This window comes from Pelophylax lessonae, assembly GCF_965119305.1.
Source record: "Pelophylax lessonae genome assembly, chromosome: 2".
In the NCBI taxonomy this organism is placed as follows: Eukaryota; Metazoa; Chordata; class Amphibia; order Anura; family Ranidae; genus Pelophylax; species Pelophylax lessonae.
The window spans coordinates 475,922,163-475,947,600 of record NC_138769.1 but is presented as its reverse complement, the minus strand read 5'-3'; positions in this window follow the sequence as shown (position 1 = coordinate 475,947,600).

Genomic DNA, 25,438 nt, shown 5'->3' with positions numbered 1-25,438 from the left:
ATGTTGCTGGGCCAGGGCAGAGCTCTCCTCCCAGAGCAACAACCGATGATAGCAGAGTGATCTGACCGGGCAGTCACTTCCTACTGATGCAGGTACACGCCCACCGATTCCTCCACATCTTAGGATTACATGATCAGACGGCCAATCCCCAGGCAGAGAAGGCGGGGTAAGTGTCAGCGGACAACAGACACCTGGCAGCCGCAGTGAAGGGACTGCAGCACATTGCTGCAACTTTTATATCCGAGGATTTAAAACAATCTTTTACTTGGGAGATTTCCCTGACTGCGCCCTTCTAATTGTTGTTTCTCCGCCACTGGCCGCGAGGCCCCTGTAGGTGCGAGGCCTTAGGCAACCGCCTAATTGACCTAATTAGAGAGCCGCCTATGGGTGCATTAAGATCCCTGATAGGTATAGTGGTGTCTTCTTTACAATGTTGAAAAGCTTGCACACTAGTTAATTGCAACTGGCAGTTGATTGAACTGGCAGGCAACCAAGCACAGTAAAAGGATCTATAAAATAACTAACCAGTCTAGAGCAAGTGTAGCAAATGATTTATATGCAAAATACTGCTGGTACATTTTCTCAAGCAGTTGACAGCAGACCCTGTATAATAGGGTGACCAGATGTCCTGGATTCCGGGGACAGTCCCTGGACTGGGGACACTGTCCTCGGCCCGAATCTGTCCCCAGTTTTGTCCCCGCTTTGCAGTGATGATCCTGGGCAGGTGCACCGTGCGCTGGGGCAGGGGGGCACCCAGGGTCAGGGCCGCTGATAGGGGGGGGACCACTGGTCCTCTTGTAGGGGGCCCGAGCATGCAGGGGGGCCCACACAGGGAGGGGGATTAGTGATGGACAACAAATACAGAACTCTTTTTCCAGCAGCTAAAAGCTGAACTCTCTCCCTGCTGCCAGCTTTTATCTGCTGAGAAAGGTACAGTTGTCCCTCACTAATCCCCTACCCTGTGTGGGCCCCCCCTCCAAGCCCTGGCTCTAATGTTATCTCTGCTTCTGTGTTTATCTCTAACTTTGTTTCTCTCCCTCTGTCTCTCTGATCCCCAGAGCTCTAACTGCCCAGCCTGTATAAAGAAGCTCTTGTACTTTTATGGGTGACAGGCGTCCCGCAATTCTATTTGCGTGATTTCACTGTGATTCGTCGGGCGACAACTGCGGCAAAATTGCGCTGAGTTTGGGGTTCCATAATTCCTGCTAAATCTAAAAGAAAAAACGGAGTTAATAAATAAAAATGAAGATGAGATGAAAAAAATATACAGGCTGGCCAGTTGGACCTCCGAATTGCACGGGCGTCCCGCAACTTGCAAATGGGTCGTTGCAATTCTGCCTGCGATCCGAGACTCCTATATGTGAATCTAGCCTTAATATTTTCTTGGGGGGGGGGGCCCTGTCAGGTAGTCTGTACGGGGCCCCATGATTTCTATCAGCAGCCCTTCCCAGGGTCCCGCTGGGCCTATTAGGCTGCCTTGGAAGGGAAGGGGGGGTCGAGCGACGCCGGATAACACAGAACAGAGATCTTGTGCTTACACAGCAGCTGCTGTCATATGAAGTCCCGCCTCTTGGACCGGCTCCTATGATAGACAGCACACTGGTGATGTCTATCATAGGAGAAGGGACTTCATATGACATCGGCCGCACCATGCATTGCAGTGCACATAGGTTTCTGAGGTGTGCTGGATTGGAACTACCAGTGAAGGGCACCACAGTTGCATTAACGCATGCATCATACCAGAATGGCTTGGCATTAATAGATCCTAAAAGAGCCCCGGATAGAAAACAAAATTTGGCAGGAGATACTTTAATGATTATATACACAAAGTATGAGTACATGGTATTATGAAAGAAATTTGCTGTGTTTTTTCACTTCTAATTTGGAATAATGATATGTTCACAAGTTTGCAAACTGTCATTCATTTAGCCAAAAAATTGTCAAATATTACCATTTTATTTAAGCATTGTAAAAGTGATTTTATTTCATAATAAAGTGTCAGCTTTATTGGATCTCTGATTAGTAAATTCGTAGTTTGCACTTTTTAATGTGCATATTCCCCTTTTAGGGATACCTGTGTATTGCTTGTACAGATGTGTGTGTATCACACTTGCCCTAACTGCATATGTACAGATCACCCTGGAGCAACCTGAGATGGACAATCCAACCAGTGAACCTAAACCTTTAGTAAATGAAGCCCTATGTGTATTTGATGCCTGCAGCAGTGACAGCTTTGTCAGATAAGTTACTGAACCCAACCATTAAGTTCAGTATGCAGGAAATAATTTTTGTGCTTTCCCATTACAAAACGCACATGACTAATGTCTGTAGCACATTTTAGGCTTATAATAGACTAAATCTGTGTAGTGTTGTGTGAAAAAGCCGTAACTGCATCATTTTATTTCATGCTTTTCCTTTATTGCTAGTCACCATGCAAAGATCTGTGTGATACCGGAAGACAAACTATTAAAGAGTTTTTACAGTTTTCTTTTTAATGTTACTTCAACTTTTGCCAGAACTTGTGTTCAGTTTTTTTACGTAAAATGGGAAAGGAAGAGAAGGCTTCCTTATGTTTCCTTGCAATCTACAATATGTCTACAATGGGGAGATTTCCCATCACTTTCTGTATTAACCACTTGCCGACTGCCGCACGACTATTTACGTCGGCAGTCAGCCCCTCACAGGCAGAGCGACGTAGTACTACGTCGCTAGCCTATGAGGGTCTAGGGAGCGAGCGCGCGCACCCAGAGGCGCGCTTCAGGTCCCGCGCGGTCACGGACTTCCCCCGCGCGTGTGACCGGCGGACCCGATGTCCGCCGGTCACTCGGCGATCGTCGGTGCAGAGGGAGAAAGGCAGGCGGCTAATGTAAACAAGCCACCTGTCATTCTCCCCTGTGTAGAAACAGTGATCATACGGTTCTACTATGTAGGACCGTTGATCACTGTTCCTACACCTCAAGCCACAGCCAATCACAGTTAGAATCACGCCCCTAGGGACACACATAACCCCCCCTCTCAAAAAAAGTTAACCCCTTCACTGCCAGTGTAATTTTACAGTAACAGTGCATATGTATAGCACTGATTACTGTAGAAATGTCACTGGTAACCCCAAAAGTGTCAAAAATGTCAGTCAAGGGTCCGATCTGACTGCCGCAATGTCGCAGTACCGCAAAAAAAATCGCAGATCGCCGCCATTACGCGTTAAATAAAACAACAAAAATGACAAAAATCTTTCCCTTTGTTAGTAAACGCGATAACTTTTGTGCAAACCAATCAAAATACGCTTTTTGCAAATTTTTTTTACCAAACATATGTAGCATAAAACAAATTGGCCGAAAATGTTAAAAAATTTTGATTTTTACATTTTTTTGGGGAATTTCATATAAAAAATGTGAAAAATATTGTTATTTTTGCAAAATTGACGCTCTTTTTTTGTTTATAGCGCATGATCAAAAATTAGCACAGGTGATCAAATAACGCCAAAAGAAAGCTCTGTTTGTGGGAAAAAAAGGACGTCAATTTCGTTTGGGTACAGCGTCGCACGACCGCGCAATTGTCCGTTAAAGTTACGCAGTGCCGAATCGCAAAATAGGCCCTGGTCAGGAAGGGGGTAAAATCTTCCGGGGCTTAAGTGGTTAATGACCGCACAGGGAGTGAGAAGAATCGTTAATTAAAAAAAAAAAAACAGCAAAAATCACTGAAATTTGAGGAAGTAAAGGAAAATCTCCTCAGAGGGCACGCAGAAAATAATGAAAGTTTAATAGAGTTTCTATCTATTTCCTGCTCTGCCCAAAATGAAAAAATGTTTGGCTGGAGATAAAATTTAAAGAGGAATTTTCCCCCTTTCTCTAGAAGTGCACACTCACCTTAAAGTAGAACTATAGGCAAAACCTTTTTTATTTATTTATTTATTTATTTTTTGGATAGAACAAGGGAAGGACAACCTCTGTCAGACTTTTTTTTTCCATCTGTGTCCCATTGCAGAAATTTCCCTTTAATTCCTGTCCCATAGCCAAAAGTAAGAGAAATTTCTTGCAAATTAGGGGAATTCCCTGGAGTCCCCAATCTCATCAAAACTTGTATCCCACATAGGAAGATTTCCCCTCTATTACTTTTCTGGGGACAACCCAAAATTTGGGATTTTCTTTTACCTTAACTTTAAGTGATAATGGTAAACAGGACAAATAGAGAGGGTGACACAGGCAGCAATAAAAACGGACACGTGTTCTTATCTATTTCCATTCTATCCAAAACTAAAGAAACTTTTTGCCTTTAGTTATAATTTAAGGATACATTTACATGGGTGCACATGGGCATCCAGGGTGGCTGCAAGCGAGAATCAGTAGAGTCTTGCTGGCAGTGTGCACATAATGTGTGTGAAGAATGGCAGCTGCCAGGGTCAGCTGTCAGATTCTTACTCTATATAAGTGAAGAGCTCATCTGAGCAATTATATGTGCCCCGGAGGGGCTGCTGAGAATCACCCAGGTCTCTCTTAACTATTCAGAGACTGCTAGGCCCAAACACCAGTTCCAGGCACACCAACACACACAGGCTTAGTCCAGGATGTCTTTTTTGTAGATTTATTGCAGTGCTTTAAATAGGAGAGAGGGATGAGGGTGCAGGGTACCTCGAAATGCAAGACAGATGCAGGAAGACAGATTCTTGAACAAAAATTCTTTACCAGCAGTAGAGGTAAGAGGGGATAGCCAGCTAATCTGATACTCTAAATGAGGGGTCCCAGTCCATGTAGCAATCTCTGGTATTCACTCCCACCAAAGCACATCTGGGATCCTAGATCAGGTCCTACTCACAATGTCCAAGGACAGCTGTCTGCCACACAGCCTTCATGAGACACTCTCCAGCGAGGAAGAAAAGGATCCTTCTCCAGCCCAGACCCAACAGGTTATACCCTCTAGCAGTATCCTTTGGGCAACCTTCTTTTTAGCCCTCAGCCAAGCACAGGCTGAGACCAAACAGGACCTCTTCTCAGTAATACACACTGGCTGCCTCCAAGGGGCAGCAGCCCCAGGAGATTAACCTCACTGAACAGGTCTCCCAAACATTTATCCTCTCCCAAGCCACCTTTTGGCTGCCTCCTCCCAGGGCTTGGCTGAGGACAGGTACATACTCATAATAACATCAATGACTGGCCCTTCTGCTCTATCTCTGGAAGCTTCTTCCGGAGTCAGACAGGGGCACTAAACCCCCAAGCATAGAGAAACCTGGCAAGACCCAGAAAATAGACTTCCATTCCACTGAGCACAGCAGAGCTAAAACTAAATATAGCCTGACCAGGGCAGGGCACTACAAATATCACTGACCCAGTTCACAGACAGTGTGTGTCCATGGATGGCCTTTCTGTGGAGATATGACTGCAGCAAATAGGTCAGATTGTATGTGGCCATAGCACAGTGCATCTGCATTCAGATGGACATTTAGTCACCCTTGTGGACATAGACTTATGCCTCGTACACACGCAATGATTATCGGCTGACCGATCGTCCGACTTTTGTCCAAGTTGTGTTTTGTTGGTTGGAATGTGCCTAGACTGCACACGAATTTTCTCGGCCAACAAAAATCAACTTCAGAAGTGATGTCATGTGCTGGTTTACTTTCCGTGTGTTTTTTCTTCTCTGAGCATGCCCAGTCTTGCTCATCAGATTTTTGTCTGCCGAAATCTGTACTGACTGACGGAAAATCGGCCGTTGTGTTGACGGCCAACAGAAATTTTATAGCCTGCACACCAGATTTTTTTCGGCCGAAAAGTCAGAGTCGGTTGTCGAAAGCATCATACTAACAAGCCGAAAATCGGCCGATCGGACGTTGGCCGAAAATTCCCAGCCAATAATCGATGCGTGTGTACGAGGCATTACTTTACTCCCCAGATGTCCTGATTAACTGTCTGTAGCAATATAAGCCATCCAGTAAAATCTATGAAATTATATAAAATGGTGGTTCTTGCTGATCCCCACATGGAGAAACCCCCTTCCTCCTTTATCCCTAGAAGCAACAGGTATTTATCATTTACCAAGGAATGGGCATGGGCATGGGCAAAGAAAAGTTTTTATTTTACATTGTAATTCTCTTGCTGCATATATCTATTTATTTCCAAGTTAGAGTATTGCTAACATTTCTTTTGATGTAAAAAAAAAAATATATATAATGAGATTTTCATGTGTTCAAAGTGTTGTTGTACTCAAAGACAGAACATTTTATTAGAAAAACAGGAAGATATGAACACACGCATTAAAGCTAATAGTCCAGGAAAAGGGAATTTTGTTTTTGTCTGATAAATGATCACAAGCTGTCAAACTATGCAGTTAGGGAAATACCAGGAAAGGAAAATTAAAGTTTAACAGATCTTGTTATTTTTTGGAAAAGAGAATAACCAATAATTTAAAAGTGACACCTTCACAGTTAAATATGTAGAATTATATTGAAAAAATTGTTTTGATTTATGTAAACCAGGCAGTAAGGCTCGGTTCACACTTGTGCGACGCGGGAACGCTGCGAATATGCAGCGTGATCCCGCATCGCATCCGCACATCTGGCAGTTCACACTGCCATATGCGATACGCAGGGGGTGTCAATTAAAAGTTAACGACACCCCCAGTTTGATTGCATATTGCAGTGCGATCTGCAAGTACGCACAGAATCGGATCGCACAAGTGTGAACCACTGTGCGATCCGATTTTGATGCGTCTCAAAAAATGCCTCCTGTGCGTCTTTGGTGCGGATGCAGTGCGAATTCAGCCACACAAAGTGTATGGCTGAAATTCGCACCGCACATGAGATCGCATGTAATGAAGGAGCAGTGCGCTCCGATATACGTGCGATCTCCGCAGCCGCACAAATGTGAACCGGCACTAATACAGGTTTCCACAACAAATGTGATGCACCTAATAAAAAAACATCCTTTTTTTGCAGGGCAAGTTTGATATATTCGGTAATTCATAGCTCCCAACTTTAGAACTTGAGAATGAGGGACAGTTCAGGGAGACAGCAACCTGTGGCCCATCTAACTTACTGCAGCAAACAGTGGGTGCGGCTAAATTGGCTAAATTATGGCAGCTCGGAGGAGACAATATTCCTCAGTGCCAGGGATATTGCATAAATTGTAAAAAAACTGAGACACCTTAGGGCACCCCAAGAAGGATGTGACCAAACTGTTAACAGTGAGAGGGGATTAAAGGGCATGGTTATACAAAATACAGGCCTCTTGTACCAATAAAATATGTTTTGATTGCTGTGCCACAGTCCAGAGTCTCACAGCCAAATATTTTTTTCTTCAATAAAAACATTATTGAAGATATAATGGAACATGTATGTAGTGCCGGGACAAGGTCATCCAGCGCCCAGGGCAAAGAAACCATAGTTTATCATGGTTTTGTTAGGGTCATATGTATTATCAGGAAGTAATGGGCCATTGCCTAAAAACTTTTGTTGCCATTTTTATATTTCCCACATATCTAACCACATTTAGACATCTATGCTTGTAGACAACAAGGGAAGGTGCAGGGGTTTTCCACATGAGTTTTAATGTGAAAAAGTGCATATTTTTTTAAATTAAAATAACAAACATGTCATACTTACCTGCTCTGTGAATGACTTTGCCCAGAGCAGCCCCAATCTTCTTGTCAGGGTCCGGACTGGCGGCAGATGACCGCACTGGAGGTGGATCCTCTGTGTCCGTGAGGGATTGGCGTGGACCGCACTAGAGGACCGGTTCTAAGTTACTACCGGTTTTCACCAGAGCCCGCCGCAAGGCGGGATGGACTTGCTGCGGCGGTAGCAACCAGGTCGTATCCTCCGGTAACGGCTCAACCTCACAGACAGCTGATTCAGGCGTGGTACAGAAGGACAAAGGCAAAGGCAGGGTCAGACGAAGCAAAAGGTCAAGGCAGACGGCAACGGTTCGTAGTCAGGGGCAACGGCAGAAGGTCAGATACACAGGCAGGGAAGATACACCAAAAGCTTTCTCAAGGTACCAAAGGCAACAAGATCCGGCAAGGACAGGAAGGGGAAGTGGGTTTTTATACCATTTGGACTGATTGGACCAGGCACCAATTAGTGGTGCACTGGCCCTTTAAATTTCAGACCAGCGGCAAGCGCGCGCCCTAGAGAGCGGGGCCGCGCGCGCCGAGAGGAAGCCGAACGGGAGGTGAGTGGAGTCTGCGGGCGGGAACGTCCCGCCGCGCAGACCGACTGAGTGAGAAGTGCGGGGGAGCGGCGCTCACGGTCGGGGAAGGTGACCGGAGCGCCGCTACCCGCAGCATGCCTCGAGTGCTCCGGGGACGCTGCAGGACCCGGAGCGCTCGGCGTGACAGTACCCCCCCTTTGGTCTCCCCCTCTTTTTGGAGCCCAGGAATCTGTGGATGAGCTCTTTGTCGAGGATATTGGACTCAGGTTCCCACGACCTCTCTTCGGGACCACAATTCTCCCAGTCAACAAGAAATTTTTTTTTACCTCTGACGACTTTGGAGGCGAGGATGTCTTTCACCGAGAAGACGTCAGAGGACCCAGAGACAGGAGCAGGAACGATGACCTTGGAGGAAAATCGGTTAAGAATGAGGGGTTTGAGTAGGGATACATGAAAGGAGTTAGCAATACGGAGAGAAGGAGGAAGATGGAGTTTGTAAGAGACAGCATTAATTTGGCTTTTGATTTTAAAAGGCCCGAGATAACGTGGACCCAGTTTGTAGCTGGGGACCCGAAACCGGATGTATTTGGCAGAGAGCCACACTCTGTCCCCAGGAGAAAAGACAGGAGGAGTTCTTCTTTTCCTACCTGCATGTCTCTTCATGCGAGAAGAGGCCAGGGTGAGCGACTTTTGAGTCTCTTTCCAGATGGAGGAGAAGTCCAGGGTCAAGTCATCAACGGCAGGAACTCCAGAAGAAGTGGGAATGGGGAGGGGGGGCAGCGGGTGACGGCCGTACACCACAAAAAATGGAGATTTGGTGGATGACTCAGAGTCTCTAAAGTTGTAAGAAAATTCGGCCCAGGGCAACAAGTCGACCCAATCATCCTGACGGGAGGAGACGAAATGTCGCAGGTAGTCACCAAGGATCTGGTTAACCCTCTCCACTTGTCCATTGGACTGAGGGTGGTAGGCAGAGGAGAAGTTCAATTTGATCTTCAATTGGGTGCAGAGAGCTCTCCAAAACTTTGAGATAAACTGAACGCCTCTATCGGAGACGATATGTGTTGGAAGACCATGGAGACGAAAAATGTGCAAAAAGAATTGCTTCGCCAGCTGTGGCGCAGAAGGGAGACCAGGAAGTGGGACAAAATGTGCCATTTTTGAAAACCTGTCAACAACCACCCATATGACTGTGTTGCCATGGGATACGGGAAGATCCGTGACGAAGTCCATTGCTATGTGGGACCAAGGCTGTTCAGGCACTGGCAGAGGGAGAAGAAGACCTGCAGGCTTCTGGCGGGGAGTTTTATCACGTGCGCAGACAGTGCAGGCCTGAACGAACTCCGTTACGTCTCTCTCAAAGGAAGGCCACCAATAGTGTCTGGCAATTAGCTGAGTCGTCTTTTTAATTCCAGCGTGACCCGCCAGGTGAGAGGAGTGACCCCATTTAAGAGTCCGTAGGCGAAGACGTGGAGGAACAAATGCTTTCCCTGGAGGGACTGATACCAGCGAAGCAGGGGCAGTTGAAATCAGACACTCAGGAGGAATGATGTGTTGAGGAACGGCTTCATCTTCGGAGGCATCGGTGGAGCGTGATAGGGCATCCGCCCTGATGTTCTTATCAGCAGGACGAAAATGGATTTGGAAAGTGAATCGGGCAAAGAACAATGACCACCTGGCCTGGCACGGATTAAGGCGCTGGGCAGACTGAAGGTACGAGAGATTTTTGTGGTCAGTGTAGATGGTGATAGGATGAGGGGATCCTTCCAGAAGATGTCTCCATTCTTCTAGTGCCAACTTAATGGCTAGTAGTTCCCGATCTCCGATGGCATAATTCTTTTCAGGAGGAGAAAACGTTTTTGAGAAGAAGCCGCAGGTGACGTTTTTTCCTTTAGCAGCCTTTCAAGAAGAACCGCTCCGGCTCCAACTGAGGAGGCATCCACCTCCAGGAAGAAGGGTTTCAGAGGATCGGGCCTATTCAAGACTGGAGCGGAGGCGAAGGCGGCTTTAAGGCGAGTAAAGGCTTCTTGAGCTTGGGGAGGCCAGGATTTCGGATTCGCTTCTTTCTTGGTTAGTGCCACAATAGGCGCCACGATAGTGGAGAAGTGGGGAACAAACTGGCGGTAATAGTTGGCAAATCCAAGGAAGCGCTGAATAGAGCGAAGTCCTGAAGGGCGTGGCCAATCCAAAACTGCAGAGAGTTTGTCGGGGTCCATTTGAAGACCTTGTCCCGAAACTAGGTATCCGAGAAACGGAAGACAGCTGCGTTCAAAAATACATTTTTCCATTTTGGCATAAAGATGGTTGGCACGAAGGCGCTGGAGCACTTGACGAACATGGCGATGGTGTTCCTCCAGGGTGGAGGAGAAGATTAGAATGTCGTCAAGATAGACCACTACACAGGTATACAACATGTCCCGGAAGATCTCGTTGACAAAGTCTTGAAAGACTGCAGGAGCGTTGCACAGGCTGAAAGGCATGACGAGATACTCAAAGTGGCCATCTCTGGTATTAAAAGCGGTTTTCCACTCATCTCCATCACGGATTCTGATGAGATTATAAGCGCCCCTGAGGTCAAGCTTAGTGAAGACCTTTGCTCCGCGCAGACGGTCAAAGAGCTCCGAGATGAGAGGCAAAGGGTAGCGATTCTTTACCGTGATTTTGTTAAGACCGCGGTAGTCAATACATGGGCGTAGTGACCCATCCTTTTTGGCAACAAAGAAAAATCCTGCTCCGGCAGGAGAAGAAGATTTCCTGATGAAACCTTTCTTGAGGTTCTCCTGAACGTACTCCGACATGGCCTTGGTTTCAGGAATAGAGAGAGGGTAAATCCTGCCACGAGGTGGTGTGGTACCGGGAAGCAAATCGATGGGACAGTCATAGGGTCTATGTGGTGGTAAGACCTCCGCCTGTTTTTTGCAAAAAACATCAGTAAAGTCCTGATAAGCCTTAGGAAGGCCGAGCAATGGTGAGGAGACGGAGACTTGTCTAGTAGGTACCGACTTGAGGCAACGAGTGTGGCAGGTAGACCCCCATGATTTAATGTTCCCAGAGGTCCAGTCGAGAGTAGGGGAGTGGCGCTGGAGCCAGGGCAGGCTAAGAAGGACGTCAGAAGTGCAATTCTGTACAACAAAAAATTCAAAGGTCTCTTGGCGGAGAACACCTATGGTCATGAGCACAGGTTCTGTGCGATAACGCACGGTACAGTTCAGATTCTCTCCGTTAACTGTAATAATGAAGAAGGGCTTGTCGAGACGGATCACAGGAATGCTAAAGCGGTTGATGAAGGAGGCTTTAATGAAGTTTCCTGCAGAACCAGAGTCCAAGAGGGCCTCTGCAGGGAAGGAGACTTTAGCGGCAGAAGAAATCCGTACTGGAACAATCAAACGTGGAGAGGAAGACTTTACACCCAGCGACGCCTCTCCTACGGTCACTAGGTGCGAGCGTTTCCCTGACGCTGTGGACGAACTGGACAGTCCTTTAAGAAGTATAAGCATAAATTCTCGTTCCTCCGGCGAGACCTTTCTTGCTGGGTCAGGCGAGCCCGATCCACTTGCATGGCCTCCTCGGCGGAAGGCACAGTAACCGGCTGCAAAGATTGCTGGAAGAGAGGTGCCAGGCGTGGAAATCGCCTGTTGCAAACAAGATTCTTTTCTTGGCACAGTTCCTGACGTCTTTCAATGAAACGCATATCTATGCGAGTAGCCAACTGGATGAGTTCCGTCAGGGAGTCAGGTATCTCTCGTGCGGCCAGAGAATCCTTGATATGGCTGGATAAGCCTTTTTTAAAAGTTGCGCAGAGGGCGTCGTTGTTCCCGGTCAGTTCGGAGGCCAGTGTGCGAAACTGTATAGCATATTCGCCTACTGTAGCGTCTCCTTGGACGAGGTTTAGCAAGGCTGTTTCTGCTGACGAGGCACGGGCAGGTTCCTCGAAGACACTGCGGACTTCAGAAACGAAAGACTGGATGGAGGCAGTAGCAGGATCGTTGCGGTCCCAGAGTGGCGTTGCCCAGGCCAAGGCCTTCCCAGACAATAAGCTGACCATGAAGGCCACCTTAGATCGTTCGTAGGAAATTGGTCGGCCAACATCTCCAGGTGCAGGGAACATTGGGACAAGAACCCCCAGCACATCTTAGAATCCCCGTCAAACTTGTCCGGGAGAGACAAACGGATTCTAGCGGAGGCGGCGGCCACCGGCTGCGGAGGTGAAGCGGAAGCAGAAGCAGGCGGCTGCTGCCGTGCTGGAAGAAGCTGCTGCAGCATGGCGGTCAACTGTGCCAACTGTTGACCTTGCTGAGCAATCTGCTGGGACTGCTGGGCAACCACGGTAGAGATGTCAGCGAGACTAGGCAGGGGCACATCAGCGGGATCCATGGCCGGATCTACTGTCAGGGTCCGGACTGGCGGCAGATGACCGCACTGGAGGTGGATCCTCTGTGTCCGTGAGGGATTGGCGTGGACCGCACTAGAGGACCGGTTCTAAGTTACTAGCGGTTTTCACCAGAGCCCGCCGCAAGGCGTGATGGACTTGCTGCGGCGGTAGCAACCAGGTCGTATCCTCCGGTAACGGCTCAACCTCACAGACAGCTGATTCAGGCGTGATACAGAAGGACAAATGCAAAGGCAGGGTCAGACGAAGCAAAAGGTCAAGGCAGGCGGCAACGGTTCGTAGTCAGGGGCAACGGCAGAAGGTCAGATACACAGGCAGGGAAGATACACCAAAAGCTTTCTCAAGGTGCCAAAGGCAACAAGATTCGGCAAGGACAGGAAGGGGAAGTGGGTTTTTATACCATTTGGACTGATTGGACCAGGCACCAATTAGTGGTGCACTGGCCCTTTAAATTTCAGACCAGCGGCGCGCGCCCTAAGAGAGCGGGGCCGCGCGCCGGGAGGAAGCCGAACGGGAGGTGAGTGGAGTCCGTGGGCGGGAACGTCCCGCCGCGCGGACCGACTGAGTGAGAAGTGCGGGGGAGCGGCGCTCACGGTCGGGGAAGGTGACCGGAGCGCCGCTACCCGCAGCATGCCTCGAGTGCTCCGGGGGATGCTGCAGGACCCGGAGCGCTCGGCGTGACACTTCTTCTTCTGAGGTCCCCCAACGGCGCTTCAGGCTCCACCTCTTCAGTAAGTGCCCCCATGGAAATCAACGAGCATCCATGCAGGCTTGCTCCCGAGCTACCCTGTTTGTGTCTATTGACACAGAGCAGGCGGCTTGACCCTGCCCCCGCTCGCTTTGCACATCTTTTTTCCCCCATAATTTTTATTAATTTTTCTTCACGATTACAAATAAGAAAAAAAAGTTAAAATTTTCCTGCATTACAAAATAGTAATTTCTCTCCTAAATCCCCCTCCCCTTATCTTCCCAACCCCCTGTACATACCCCATTCTGCAATTGAAGTCCTACTTCTTCTTTCTTAAATATATTAGCATGTCCCACTCTTTGGTCACTCCCCTAAACTTTCCATAATTCTATGTTTTCTCTTTTTTTTTTAAATCAATCAATTTTCTCTACTTTTTTGAAAAGCAGTCTACTTGTTCTTCATCTCTTCTACACAAGTATTCCATATCATATATGTATTGCACGCTGCCACACCGTTCACTTACGGCAGGGGCTTCTATTTCAGACCACCTTTTTGGGATAGTCCCCTTCGCTGCATTAAGCAGGTTTGGGACTATCGAATTTCTAAAATATTTTAAAGATCTATTTGTTCTATGAACTAGACATGTTTAGGAGTCATCCGTAATCATCTCACCCGTAATTTTATTGATAAGTTGTTGTATCCTTAGCCAATACTCCCGGATCTTGAGACATTCCCACCAGACATGAATCATTGTGCCCACCATCTGACAGCCCCTCCAACACATATTTGAATTCTCTACAAACTTACATTGGGCAGATTGATAGCAGCAGGAGCTATTGACAATCAAATGATGTGCAGAGCTTAGTTGGTTAAAGCTTCACACATCATTTGATTGTCAATGGCTTCTGCTGCTATCTGCCCAATGTAGGTATGTATCTCTTATATATCTTATATATAAGTGATTCCTGTGGAAGCTGAAAATCACAGTAGTCACCACTCAGATCTAGTGCTGAGTAAGTGCCCGTCTACATATTAACTGGAGTCACTTATGCGACACCGGCGCCATTTACAGAATGCCTTGTGTTTTCCTTTAATGAATACAAGGCTTTCTCTGATTGGAAAAGGTGGAGATTGTGATGTCACCCCTCCTTTCCACCTCACCCAAACAGGGAATGCTGAAAAAATTGCAAAGTTTTCCATAAATGGTGGCAGTGCTGAGCGAATGACCCCCTGTGGTTACAATGCAAATGGGAAGCCACTTGGCACTGAACCCCACAGTATGCTGCTATCACTGTAGTAGCAGGCATTGCTCAGGTATGAGATATGCATACTTATATTTGTCCAAGCTGGACCAATGTAACTATGCAATAAAATTCTCACCAAAACTTTAGCTTTAATAAAGCTAAACAGCAATACTTACTATACCTTTTAGTTAGTGTACCCATACATGCAATACCTTTCATAGGCAACTTTGGCCTATTATGTCTTAGATCACCTGTTAACCACACAAATAGACCACTTTGAGCATTACATTTTTAAAACTGAGCTGTATAGAGTTAATACCTGAGCAGTAATAATTATTTATGAGAAGTGTTTGTTATAGTGGTGAGATGTTCAAACATGCTGGAAAAATTCTGTGGTCACCCACTCAGCTGTCTCTTCACCACACATGCCCCACATCTGTATGCCAGCTGAGTCAGGCTGAAAAGTCACAGCAGGTCTCAGCTCTGTGGGATTTCTAATGAGGATGGGCAGATCTCTCAACATCCTTTATTCTCAGGAGAGATCTAGTTCCTAAAGAAATTGTAGGGTACATTCACAATTGCAATGAGTTGAGCACGCTTGAAAAAAGGAATATATTGATACTTTTTAAAATATTTTCAAATAGTCTTTATTGAATTTTTCAATATATTGATACTTTTTATTGCATATGATTTCTTGCGAAAGCACCTTACAATAAAAGCGATAATAAAATCTTTTTTTTTTTTTAAATAACAAACATGTCAATCTGCATACATACATGTGCAGTTCTTTTGCTCAAAGCAGCCCAGATCCTGGCCCCTCCCCCCTTGCCTGGTTTCCCAGAGCAAGCTGCTTACTCTGGGGGCACCCAAGCAGGCTCACTCCTGAGCAGCAGCTCTGCATGTCTATTCACACACACAGAGCCGTGGCACTGAACACCCCACCCCTCCCTCTCCTGATTGTCTTACTGGCTGTGGTTGACAGCCGTGGGAGCCAATGGCTGCCTCAGCCAATAATGAGTGAGTGTCCCCAGAGAGCTGAGGCTCTTGTGCACATTGCTGGATCGAAATGGGGCTCAGGTAAGTAGGGGGGGGCTGGGGGGGCTACTCCACACAGAAGGTTTTTTAACTTCACTGCATCTGTATTCCTAACTCTAAATTTTTTTTTAACGCATATTGTTAGACAGGCTGGTTGCAGGCTGGTTGTTAAGTTGAGCTGGGAATTTTATTTGGGTTTTGTTTGACATTTCCCTTGCATGTGCTTCTTGCTGCAAAGGCCAGTAATAGGCGGAGCAGAGGCCATTTGTTTGTACTGTTGGAACACTGGTGAAGGGATGCACTGGACACCATTGCTGCCATTGTGCTAAATGCTAGGTGTTCAGTGCACCCCTGTGCCTTTATGGAGGGGTGGGCTCCCTCTAGGTTCACCTCCACTCTGCTCATCCATGTGCTTCCACTAGGACTGCAGATAATAATGGGGTGCCGAGAAGTTGCTCTGCAGCTTACATATGTATTTGCAAATGTGTGCAAACTAAACCCCTGTTTTTAATGCATACTGTTACACAGGATAATTCAGTTGGTTGCAGGCTGGTCGGTTGAGTTGAGCTGAGATATTTTCTTTTGTTTTGTTTAACATGCGTCACCCTTCTATATGCTCCTTGCTGCATAGGCCAGTAATAGGTGGGGGCAATGGCCATTTATTTGTACACATGATCCCATTAACCAACTACAGGCCATGATGCTTTGCAGATCCTATAATAGCCCCATGGCTAAGATACCTCGCAGCCATACTGCCCACTAGATATGTCTGCAGCACCAAAGATCATCCAAAATAGCACCAGGGTCACTTCCTAATCCTTACCCTATAAACCCAGCCCTTTCCTGGACGATTTTTTCAAATTTTGAAAACTTGCACATAATCTCACAGTACATAATCGCTTGTAATTGAGAAATGCGGTTAGCAGTGATTTCACGCGCTTATGCCCAAAATTGTGTTGCTGGATGCAGCTCTATCCTTTGTATCCTAAACACAGCTAATTGCATTGCAAAAGTCTCACAGAAATACATGCTGTGTGTCTAGCTGCGGGTAAAAATTCTTTATAATCATGGCTGATCACAAAAAAAAACACTCTATTATAAAATATTATTTTTTGTTTAAAAAAATCCTTTATAAAAGTTGGGCCAAAGTCAGTATGAAAACATCAAAAGGACAGAAAGGGAGGAAATGGAAGGGAGAAAAAAGAACATTAAAAAAAGGGGGAGGGGAGAGGAAGTGGGGGAGGAAAAGGTTTGGAAAAGGAGTGTAAGCAATGTTATGGCCAAAAGTAGTAATCCACACACTTACCTACAATGTAACCAGATAAGTCGTCTTTTATATTAGGGACTCAGCTAAGTGCATTGCAACAATTTGCAGCTGATCACACAGTGTGAACAGCCTCATAGAAATACATGCTGTGGGGGAGATTTACTAGAGCTGGTGCACTCAGAATCTGGTGCAGTTGTGCATGGCAGCCAATCAGCTTCTAACTTCAGCTTGTTCAATTAAGCTTTGACAATAAAACCTGAGAGCTGATTGGTTTCTATACAGAGCTACGCCAAATTTTTCATGTTCCAGTTTTAGTAAATAACCCTCTGTGTGTCTAGCTGTGGGCTGATAGCACAAATGCAATCGCAGGTGTGAATGTGACCTAAAACCCAGGAACAAAAATGTGTTATATTACAGGTTTCAAGTCCTTAGATATGATTATTTTTTTAGTACAGAAAAATATCTGTTGATCACAAGCAATGTTATTAGCTTCCTAAGTTTCTTATGTGAAAGAAATGCTGCTCTTTGTAATGGAGTTGGTGAGAGGGAAGGTGTCCGTAGTTCAAATCAGAGTGACAACGGTGCTCCTCTAAAGTAGAAGTGCAGTAAGTGGGTGTTGTCACCCAAAGGCCTCATTGTAACTGGCACTATCGAACCTTTGTTGATATGCATTTAGTGGGTATTTCGAAATGCATAAAAATGCAAGTAATGATTTTTCAATGGAAACATTCCAGCTGAACTTTTACCCGTGTTTAGGTGTGGTCATATAACGGAATTCTTCTGCTTACATTAACCACTTGCCGTCTGCTCACGTTGAGCCTACTGCGGCAAAGTGGTTCGTTATCATCTGGCGACGTAGACCTACGTCGCCAAACACTCCCCTTTCTCGCTCGCTCCTGCTGTATTCAGTCACAGCGGGAGTAGGGCCAGGGGAGGAGCAGCGGCGATCACCGCTGCTCTTCCCCGATCGTCGGGAAATCGAGTGTGGAGATCCGCCTGCTTGTGTAAACACAATCGGGCGGATCTCCTAAGTGACAGGCAGGGTCAGATTGCAGGGTTCAGCATAGTTGAACCCTCGATCTGTCCTTGTATCACACAGTCACCTCCCCCCACACACGTTAGTAAGCACCAGGCATACATTAACCCCTCCCTCTCCAATAATATTAACCCCTTCCCTGCCAGTGTCATTTTTACAGTAACAGTGCATATATATAGCACTGATTACTGCAGTAATGTCACTGGTACCCCCAAAAGTGTCAAAAATGTCAGTCAAGGGTCCGCTCTGTCCGCCGCAATGTCGCAGTCCCGCAAAAAAAAACGCAGATCGCCGCCATTACGCGTTAAAAAAAAAACCCACCAAAAATGACAGAAATCTTTCCCTTTGTTAGTAAACGCAATAACTTTTGCGCAAACCAATCGAAATACGCTTATTGTGATTTTTTTTACCAAACATAGGTAGCAGAAAACAAATTGGCCAAAAATTTTTAAAAAATTTGATTTTTACATTTTTTTGGGGGGAATTTCATATAAAAAAATGTTAAAAATATTGTTATTTTTTCAAAATAAACGCTCTTTTTTTGTTTATAGCGCAAAAAGTAAAAATCGCACAGGTGATCAAATACCACCAAAAGAAAGCTCTGTTTGTGGGAAAAAAAGGACGTAAATTTCGTTTGGGTATGGCGTCGCACGATCGCGCAATTGTCAGTTAAAGTTGCACAGTGCCGAATCGCAAAAAGTGGCCCAGACGTAAGACAGCAAAATCCATTAGTGGTAAAGTGGTTAAAGTGGTTCTAAAGGCAAAATGTTTTTTATCGTAATGCATTCTATGCATTAAGATAAAAAGCCTTCTGTGTGCAGCAGCCCCCCTCAGCCCCCCTAATATTTACCTGAGTCCCATCTCAATCCAACGACGTTGCATGAGACCCTCGACTGTCCAGGGACTCTCCCTTATTGCCATTGGCCGCCGATGCTGTCTATCAAAGTCAGTGAGCCAATGAGGAGAGAGGGGGAGGGGCCTAGCCCCAGCTCCATGTCTGAGTGGACACACAGATCAGTGGCTCGTCTCTGGTGCCCCCATAACAAGCTGCCTGCTGTGGAGGCACTCAGCAGGAGGGAGGGACCAGAAGTGACCCAAAAAGAGGAGAATCTGGGGTGCTCTGTGCGAAACCATTACACAGAGCAGATAAGTATAAAATGTTTGTTATTTAAAAAAAAAAATTAGACTTTAATATCACTTTAAATAAATATAAACTCAAAACATGTAATGCATGTAAACATGCTTAAATGTTTCTAAACCAGATTTATAGCAGGAACATATAAATACAGGAAAAAAAAAGATCTAGGAAAAAGGCAAAATTCACATGGGAGTTCATGCATGGCCACTAGCAAGCATCAGTAGACTCTTGCCGGTGGATGTAAACGCTGGTGCACTTACTGTGTGTTAACAGCTGCAGGTGTGAGCAGCAGCTGTCAAATTTGTACTATACAAATCAATGGCAGGCGCTGCTGCAGTTCACATGTAACTGATTGCCTGAGCAGTCACTGCAAAGTTTTGGCCACACACAAACTGGTCGCAGGTAAATAGGCAGCTTGTTTGTGGCCAAAGCAGAGACTTTTGCTGCTTTCAGAGCTAGGAAAGCAGAAGAAAGTCTGTATTCATTCATAAAATACAAAAATATTTTAGTAAATTACTTTAAATTACTGTTTACGGAATCATTGCCTTTGAGTTTATATTAATACCTTTTTCCCTTTGCGGGTGGATATCTGGTGGCTCCCTTATTCTTTTAATCCCCCCCCCCCCACACACAAACCTCCACATGCTTTGGGGGCCCCGATGTGAGTAAATGGCCCCTGTCTTTTAACATTGAGACAAGGTGCCTTGTAAGAGGGTAGGCTTGACCACTGATATCACCCAGGATCCCCAGCTGTTCATTTACAGTCTATCAGTTGGAGATTCTGCCATTTTGTGGCCATAGATACAAAAAATGTAGTTGCATTGTTGAGCAGTGGGTTGTCGTGGTGGCTGGGAAACATTGTTTGGGTCCTTATGATTGATGATGGATGGGCGATACAATCGCTGGATGACATGATTGCCAATTAGGGATTATTTTCTTAATGCATGTGGCCTGGATTGGTTCAGGAAACAGAAGTGCATGCTCACTGGCCTCCCTTTCCTGTCCATCCAGGCTGCATGCCTGGATAAAGACCTGATTGGGATTTTTAAAAGGAACCCCCAGGCCATTTTCTCTCTTTTGCTTTTGTCACTTTTAAAGGACTGCATTATACTGTTAAGTATAAACACGGCATATTATTTAAAGACTTTGTATGGTTTCATTATTGTCCTTCAAGCTACACGAAAATACCCTTTCACTGCCAAATGGTACTTTTGAAAAATTTTATTGCATTGGTACATGCCCCCCCTGCAGCACTGCTCAGCTACCCAAGATTCACCCCCCATAGACTTCAACGTGGTTTGGATCTAATATCTGGGCTCACAGACCTCCCACTGAGTTTGCCAAACCTCCTGCAAGTTGAACCCAGCCTGGTCCATTCATCCCTAAATACTTTATTAACCCCCCCCCTCCTTAAAGTGTATCTACACACAGCAGTAGGAGCCAATCACTATTGCTGCTAATAATCTGTCCAATGAGAAGAGAGACAGCAGCAGGAGCCGCTGTGCTCATTCACATCGCTGGACAGTATGAGCTCAGGTAAGAAAGAGGGGGGGCTCTGGGGGGGCAAAGAATGCATTAAGGTGAAAAACCTCAAGGTTTTAGAACCACTTTAAGCTTTGATAAAAAACCTGGAAGCTGATTGGTTTCTGTGAAGAGCTGCACCAGAGTTTGCATTCACAGTAGATCTCCCCCACAGTCTGCAAAAAACAAACAAACAAACAAAAAAACAATCTACTCCATCCAAACTGGGAAAAAAATGCCTTTGTGTATACAGTATTTTAGGGTGTTTCTCTATGTGTAGACTACTAGCAAAGAAAGAAGCTGTGAGAAACAACTTTACAAATCTTTAGAAAGAGAGAGCACTTAATGTGATACTAAACCCACAACAGTATAATCACTCTGTATGAGCAGTAAAGTATGCTTGTTATACTCACTGTGGAACCCAAGTATTTATAGTGCCTTGTGAAAGTATTCGGCCCCCTTGAACTTTGCAAACTTTTGCCACATTTCAGGCTTCATACATAAAGATATAAAACTGTAATTTTTGGTGAAGAATCAACAACAAGTGGGACACAATCATGAAGTGCAACGAAATTTATTGGATATTTCAAACTTTGTTAACAAATAAAAAACTTTTTATTCAGCCCCTTTACTTTCAGTGCATCAAACTCTCTCCAGAAGTTCAGTGAGGATCTCTGAATGATCCAATGTTGACCTAAATGACTAATGATGATAAAAAGAATCCACCTGTGTGTAAACAAGTCTCCGTATAAATGCACCTGCACTGTGATAGTCTCAGAGGTCCATTTAAAGCGCAGAGAGCATCATGAAGAACAAGGAACACACCAGGCAGGTCCGAGATACTAAAATAGTGCAAGTGGGGTTGTGAACGGCGCTACCGTTTTTCAAGAGATAGCAATATTATATTTGCTTAGCGTGAATGGTGATACCACTTAATGTGTGCCGTGAATAAATAAATAAATACATTTTAAAGTGCAATCTTATAAAATGCTGTATGAAAATATTGTATAAAAATCAATAAGAATAGATTATATAAATGCCTTGTATCTTAAATTATTAGTGATAAAGTGCATAAGTGCTAGTGCAAAGAAAGGAGAGACACAAGGCTGAAATAAATTAGTGAATTTTATTTATAAAAAGACCAGGTGAAGCATATATCTATCCTCACTATGAACCAGAGGTGATGGTGTTTAGTGAAGAGAAAAGAAGTAAATGCTGCTGTGAGCAAACGAAAAAAACGTATAACTGAAATTAATAGGTGTAAGATGAATAGGATAAATGAATTAATGTGATGAATTCGGGTTGCAACAACCTGCGTGACCGCTAGGTGTCGCACCCTGCTATATGACCTGATATCAGTTGCAGGAGGGTACCGTGTATGGGTTCCGCTGTCCCCTCTGACTTCCTGGTGGGTCTGCGTGTTCCTCAGAAAGAAGAAAGGAGACCCCTAGGTATCATATCCAAACAACATGATAAAAAAATGTAGAGACTCACAGGGAAATTCGAGGCTGTCCGCGATCAGTGTTGTGTGGCCGGGAAGCTTCCGCGTTCCACGGCTCTGGCTCCGGGTGCCGGAAATGACGTTAGACGTCGCTGACTCCGCCCTACCGGTTTCGTCACAAGACGTCTACTAGGAGCGGCCGCTATATTGATTTTTATACAATATTTTCATACAGCATTTTATAAGATTGCACTTTAAAATTTATTTATTTATTTATTCACGGCACACATTAAGTGGTATCACCATTCACGCTAAGCAAATATAATATTGCTATCTCTTGAAAAACGGTAGCGCCGTTCACAACCCCACTTGCACTATTTTATTTCCAACCCAACTTGTTGGGTTTGGTTGTTGGCAGCTTACACCGTCTGTTTCTGCATTCACCTTATTAATCCATAGCGCTGGTCATCTTTGTTTTAATTAGGTCCGAGATACTGTTGTGGAGAAGTTTAAAGCCGGATTTGGATACAAAAAGATTTCCCAAGCTTTAAATATCCCAAGGAGCACTGTGCAAGCGATAATATTGAAATGGAAGGAGTATCAGTCCACTGCAAATCTACGAAGACCTGGCCCTCCCTCTAAACTTTCAGCTCATACAAGGAGAAGACTGATCAGAGATGCAGCCAAGAGGCCCATGATCACTCTGGATGAACTGCAGAGATCTACAGCTGAGGTGGGAGACTCTGTCCATAGGACAACAATCAGTCGTATACTGTACAAATCTGGTCTTTATGGAAGAGTGGCAAGAAGAAAGCCATTTCTTAAAGATATCCATAAAAAGTGTAGTTTAAAGTTTGCCACAAGCCACCTGGGATACACACCAAACATGTGGAAGGAAGTGCTCTGGTCAGATGAAACCAAAATCGAACCTTTTGGCAACAATGCAAAACGTTTTGTTTGGCATAAAAGCAACACAGCTCATCACCCTGAACCCACCACCCCCACTGTCAAACATGGTGGTGGCAGCATCATGGTTTGGGCCTACTTTTCTTCAGCAGGGACAGAAAGCCTGATGGAGTCTGCAAAAGACCTGAGACTGGGATGGAGATTTGTCTTCCAACAAGACAATGATCCAAAACATAAAGCAAAATCTACAATGGAATGGTTCACAAATAAACATATCCAGGTGGTAGAATGGCCAAGTCAAAGTCCAGACCTGAATCCAATCGAGAATCTGTGGAAAGAACTGAAAACTGCTGTTCACAAACGCTCTCCATCCAACCTCACTGAGCTTGAGCTGTTTTGCAAGGAGGAATGGGCAAAAATTTCAGTCTCTCGATGTTCAAAACTGATAGAGAAATACCCCAAGCGACTTACAGCAGTAATCGCAGCAAAAGGTGGCGCTACAAAGTATTAACTTAAGGGGCTGAATAATTTTGCACGCCCAATTTTTCAGTTTTTTATTTATTAAAAAAGTTTGAAATATCCAATACATTTCGCTCCACTTCATGATTGTGTCCCACTTGTTGTTGATTCTTCACAAAAAATTACAGTTTTATATCTTTATGTTTGATGCCTGAAATGTGACAAAAGGTTGAAAAGTTCAAGGGGGGGCGAATACTTTCGCAAGGCACTGTATCAGTTTATATTTACTAAAATAATTGCATTTCCATGTTCTGTGTACTGTGGGAGACCAGATATAGTAAATATAGGTCCTAGGTTTAATAACACTTTAAGCTGGTTCATGTAGTCTGATCTTTCTTTATATGTCTAGCCAGCTTAGCCCAATATTAACTGCATATTTGCAAATTTTTCTTTGGAAGCGCATGTGAATTCATCACTGATTCCGTTTTACTGTCAGCAAGGTATCGCAACACCTTTGCTCCTAGAGATCCATCAGAAATGGGGCAGAAACACCATTTTTGGCACGTTTGGAAAAGCCAACATCATCTGCCCTTAATCCGTATGCGCAGATCTTCCTACTTCCTAAATTACTCCAAGAAAAGCCAAGAGGCATATGGCATGTGATCTTGTTTTATTAAATTACATTACAGCTTCCCACAGTTTTTTGGGAACTGGGCTTGAACTGAGTTCAGACCCAAACCACCTCTTACCTACTAACAATATTCACCTGCCATAGGCTTCAGTGGAGTACGATGCTAAATTTGGGTTTCCCAGATTACAAGCAGGATTCGCCAAACCCCTGTTATCAGGAAACCCTTCCTCAGTTACATTTAACCTCAGCCTTGTCTTGGAACAGTGTTTCCCATTCACATGTAAATGCATGATCATTGGGATTATAAATAGGTCTTTCATTCCTGTTTACATTTACTCACTTAATCAGAGCTTTTAATACTGAAGGTAGCTTGAAGAATAACTTATTATATATATGCAGTAGAGCATTTTCCATAAAAACTTTAAAAATATTGTACTTGCTGACCTCAAGGGCACATAAGATAAAGACATTATTGAACACTGAATAAATTGCCTTGAAGGCAAACTTGTAGGAAAACCATGTGGCATAATTAAAATATTGTGATTCTTAAGTTATAAATATACTTTGTAAATATTATGTAAATTCCATAATACTACATTTTAGGCTTTGCTTGAAATAATCTCATGGTGCGTTGGCTGGAAACAATACAGAAATAAGTCTGGAGTGACAATATATGTGGAATCAGTTATACAGATTTTTTTTTTAACAAGTACCAGCCGTGGGAAAGATTATTATACTCCACAGACAGAATCAGCTCATTACACCAGTACCGAAAACTTTGGAGTCAGAAGGAATTTTTGTTCCGTCTGGTGCCCAGGCTGTGTATTAGAATCTTCTGAATACTAAATATGCCCATATCTGGTAACCTTAATGATTTCCACAAATGTATTCATATTGGTTAGCTTTTTGTATCCAATCAGAATTTTCAGATGTGTTTATAGATATTTTACTTTTACTTCAATCCAAATTACATTCAATATTAGAATCATTTTCATTAAATGGTAAGTTCAATTTAGTTCATTTTTACATGCTATAGGAAGCATAAAAAAAGAAAATAATTCAGTTATACAATATATCGCCAAACATTTGTGGACAATTAAAGATTACACCTACCCTATGATAGATATCTAATTTCAAAACCATTTAATATGTTTTAATACGGAGTTGCTCCCCTTTGTGTTTAACAGCCTCAACTCTTTTGGAAAGAAAATGTTGGCGTGCGTCTATGGAATCTTGTAACCATTCATCTAAAAGACCATTTGTGAGGTCAGATACTGATGTTGGATGAGATAGTGAACATTCTAAGGCTCCTTTCACACACTCCGTCCGTTGGACGGAGTCCGTTTTTCTCAGCGGGGGATCGAGCCGCCAATCCCCCGCTAAGCAGAAGGAGGACAGCTGTGTCTCCGCGCTGTGTGCGGAGACACAGCTGACAGTTCCCCATGCATCTCTATGGGGGAAATCGGATGTCAACGGACCGTCAGTCCGTTCTCACCCGATCCCATCCGACCCGATCCGCTGGACGGATGGAAAATAGGGTT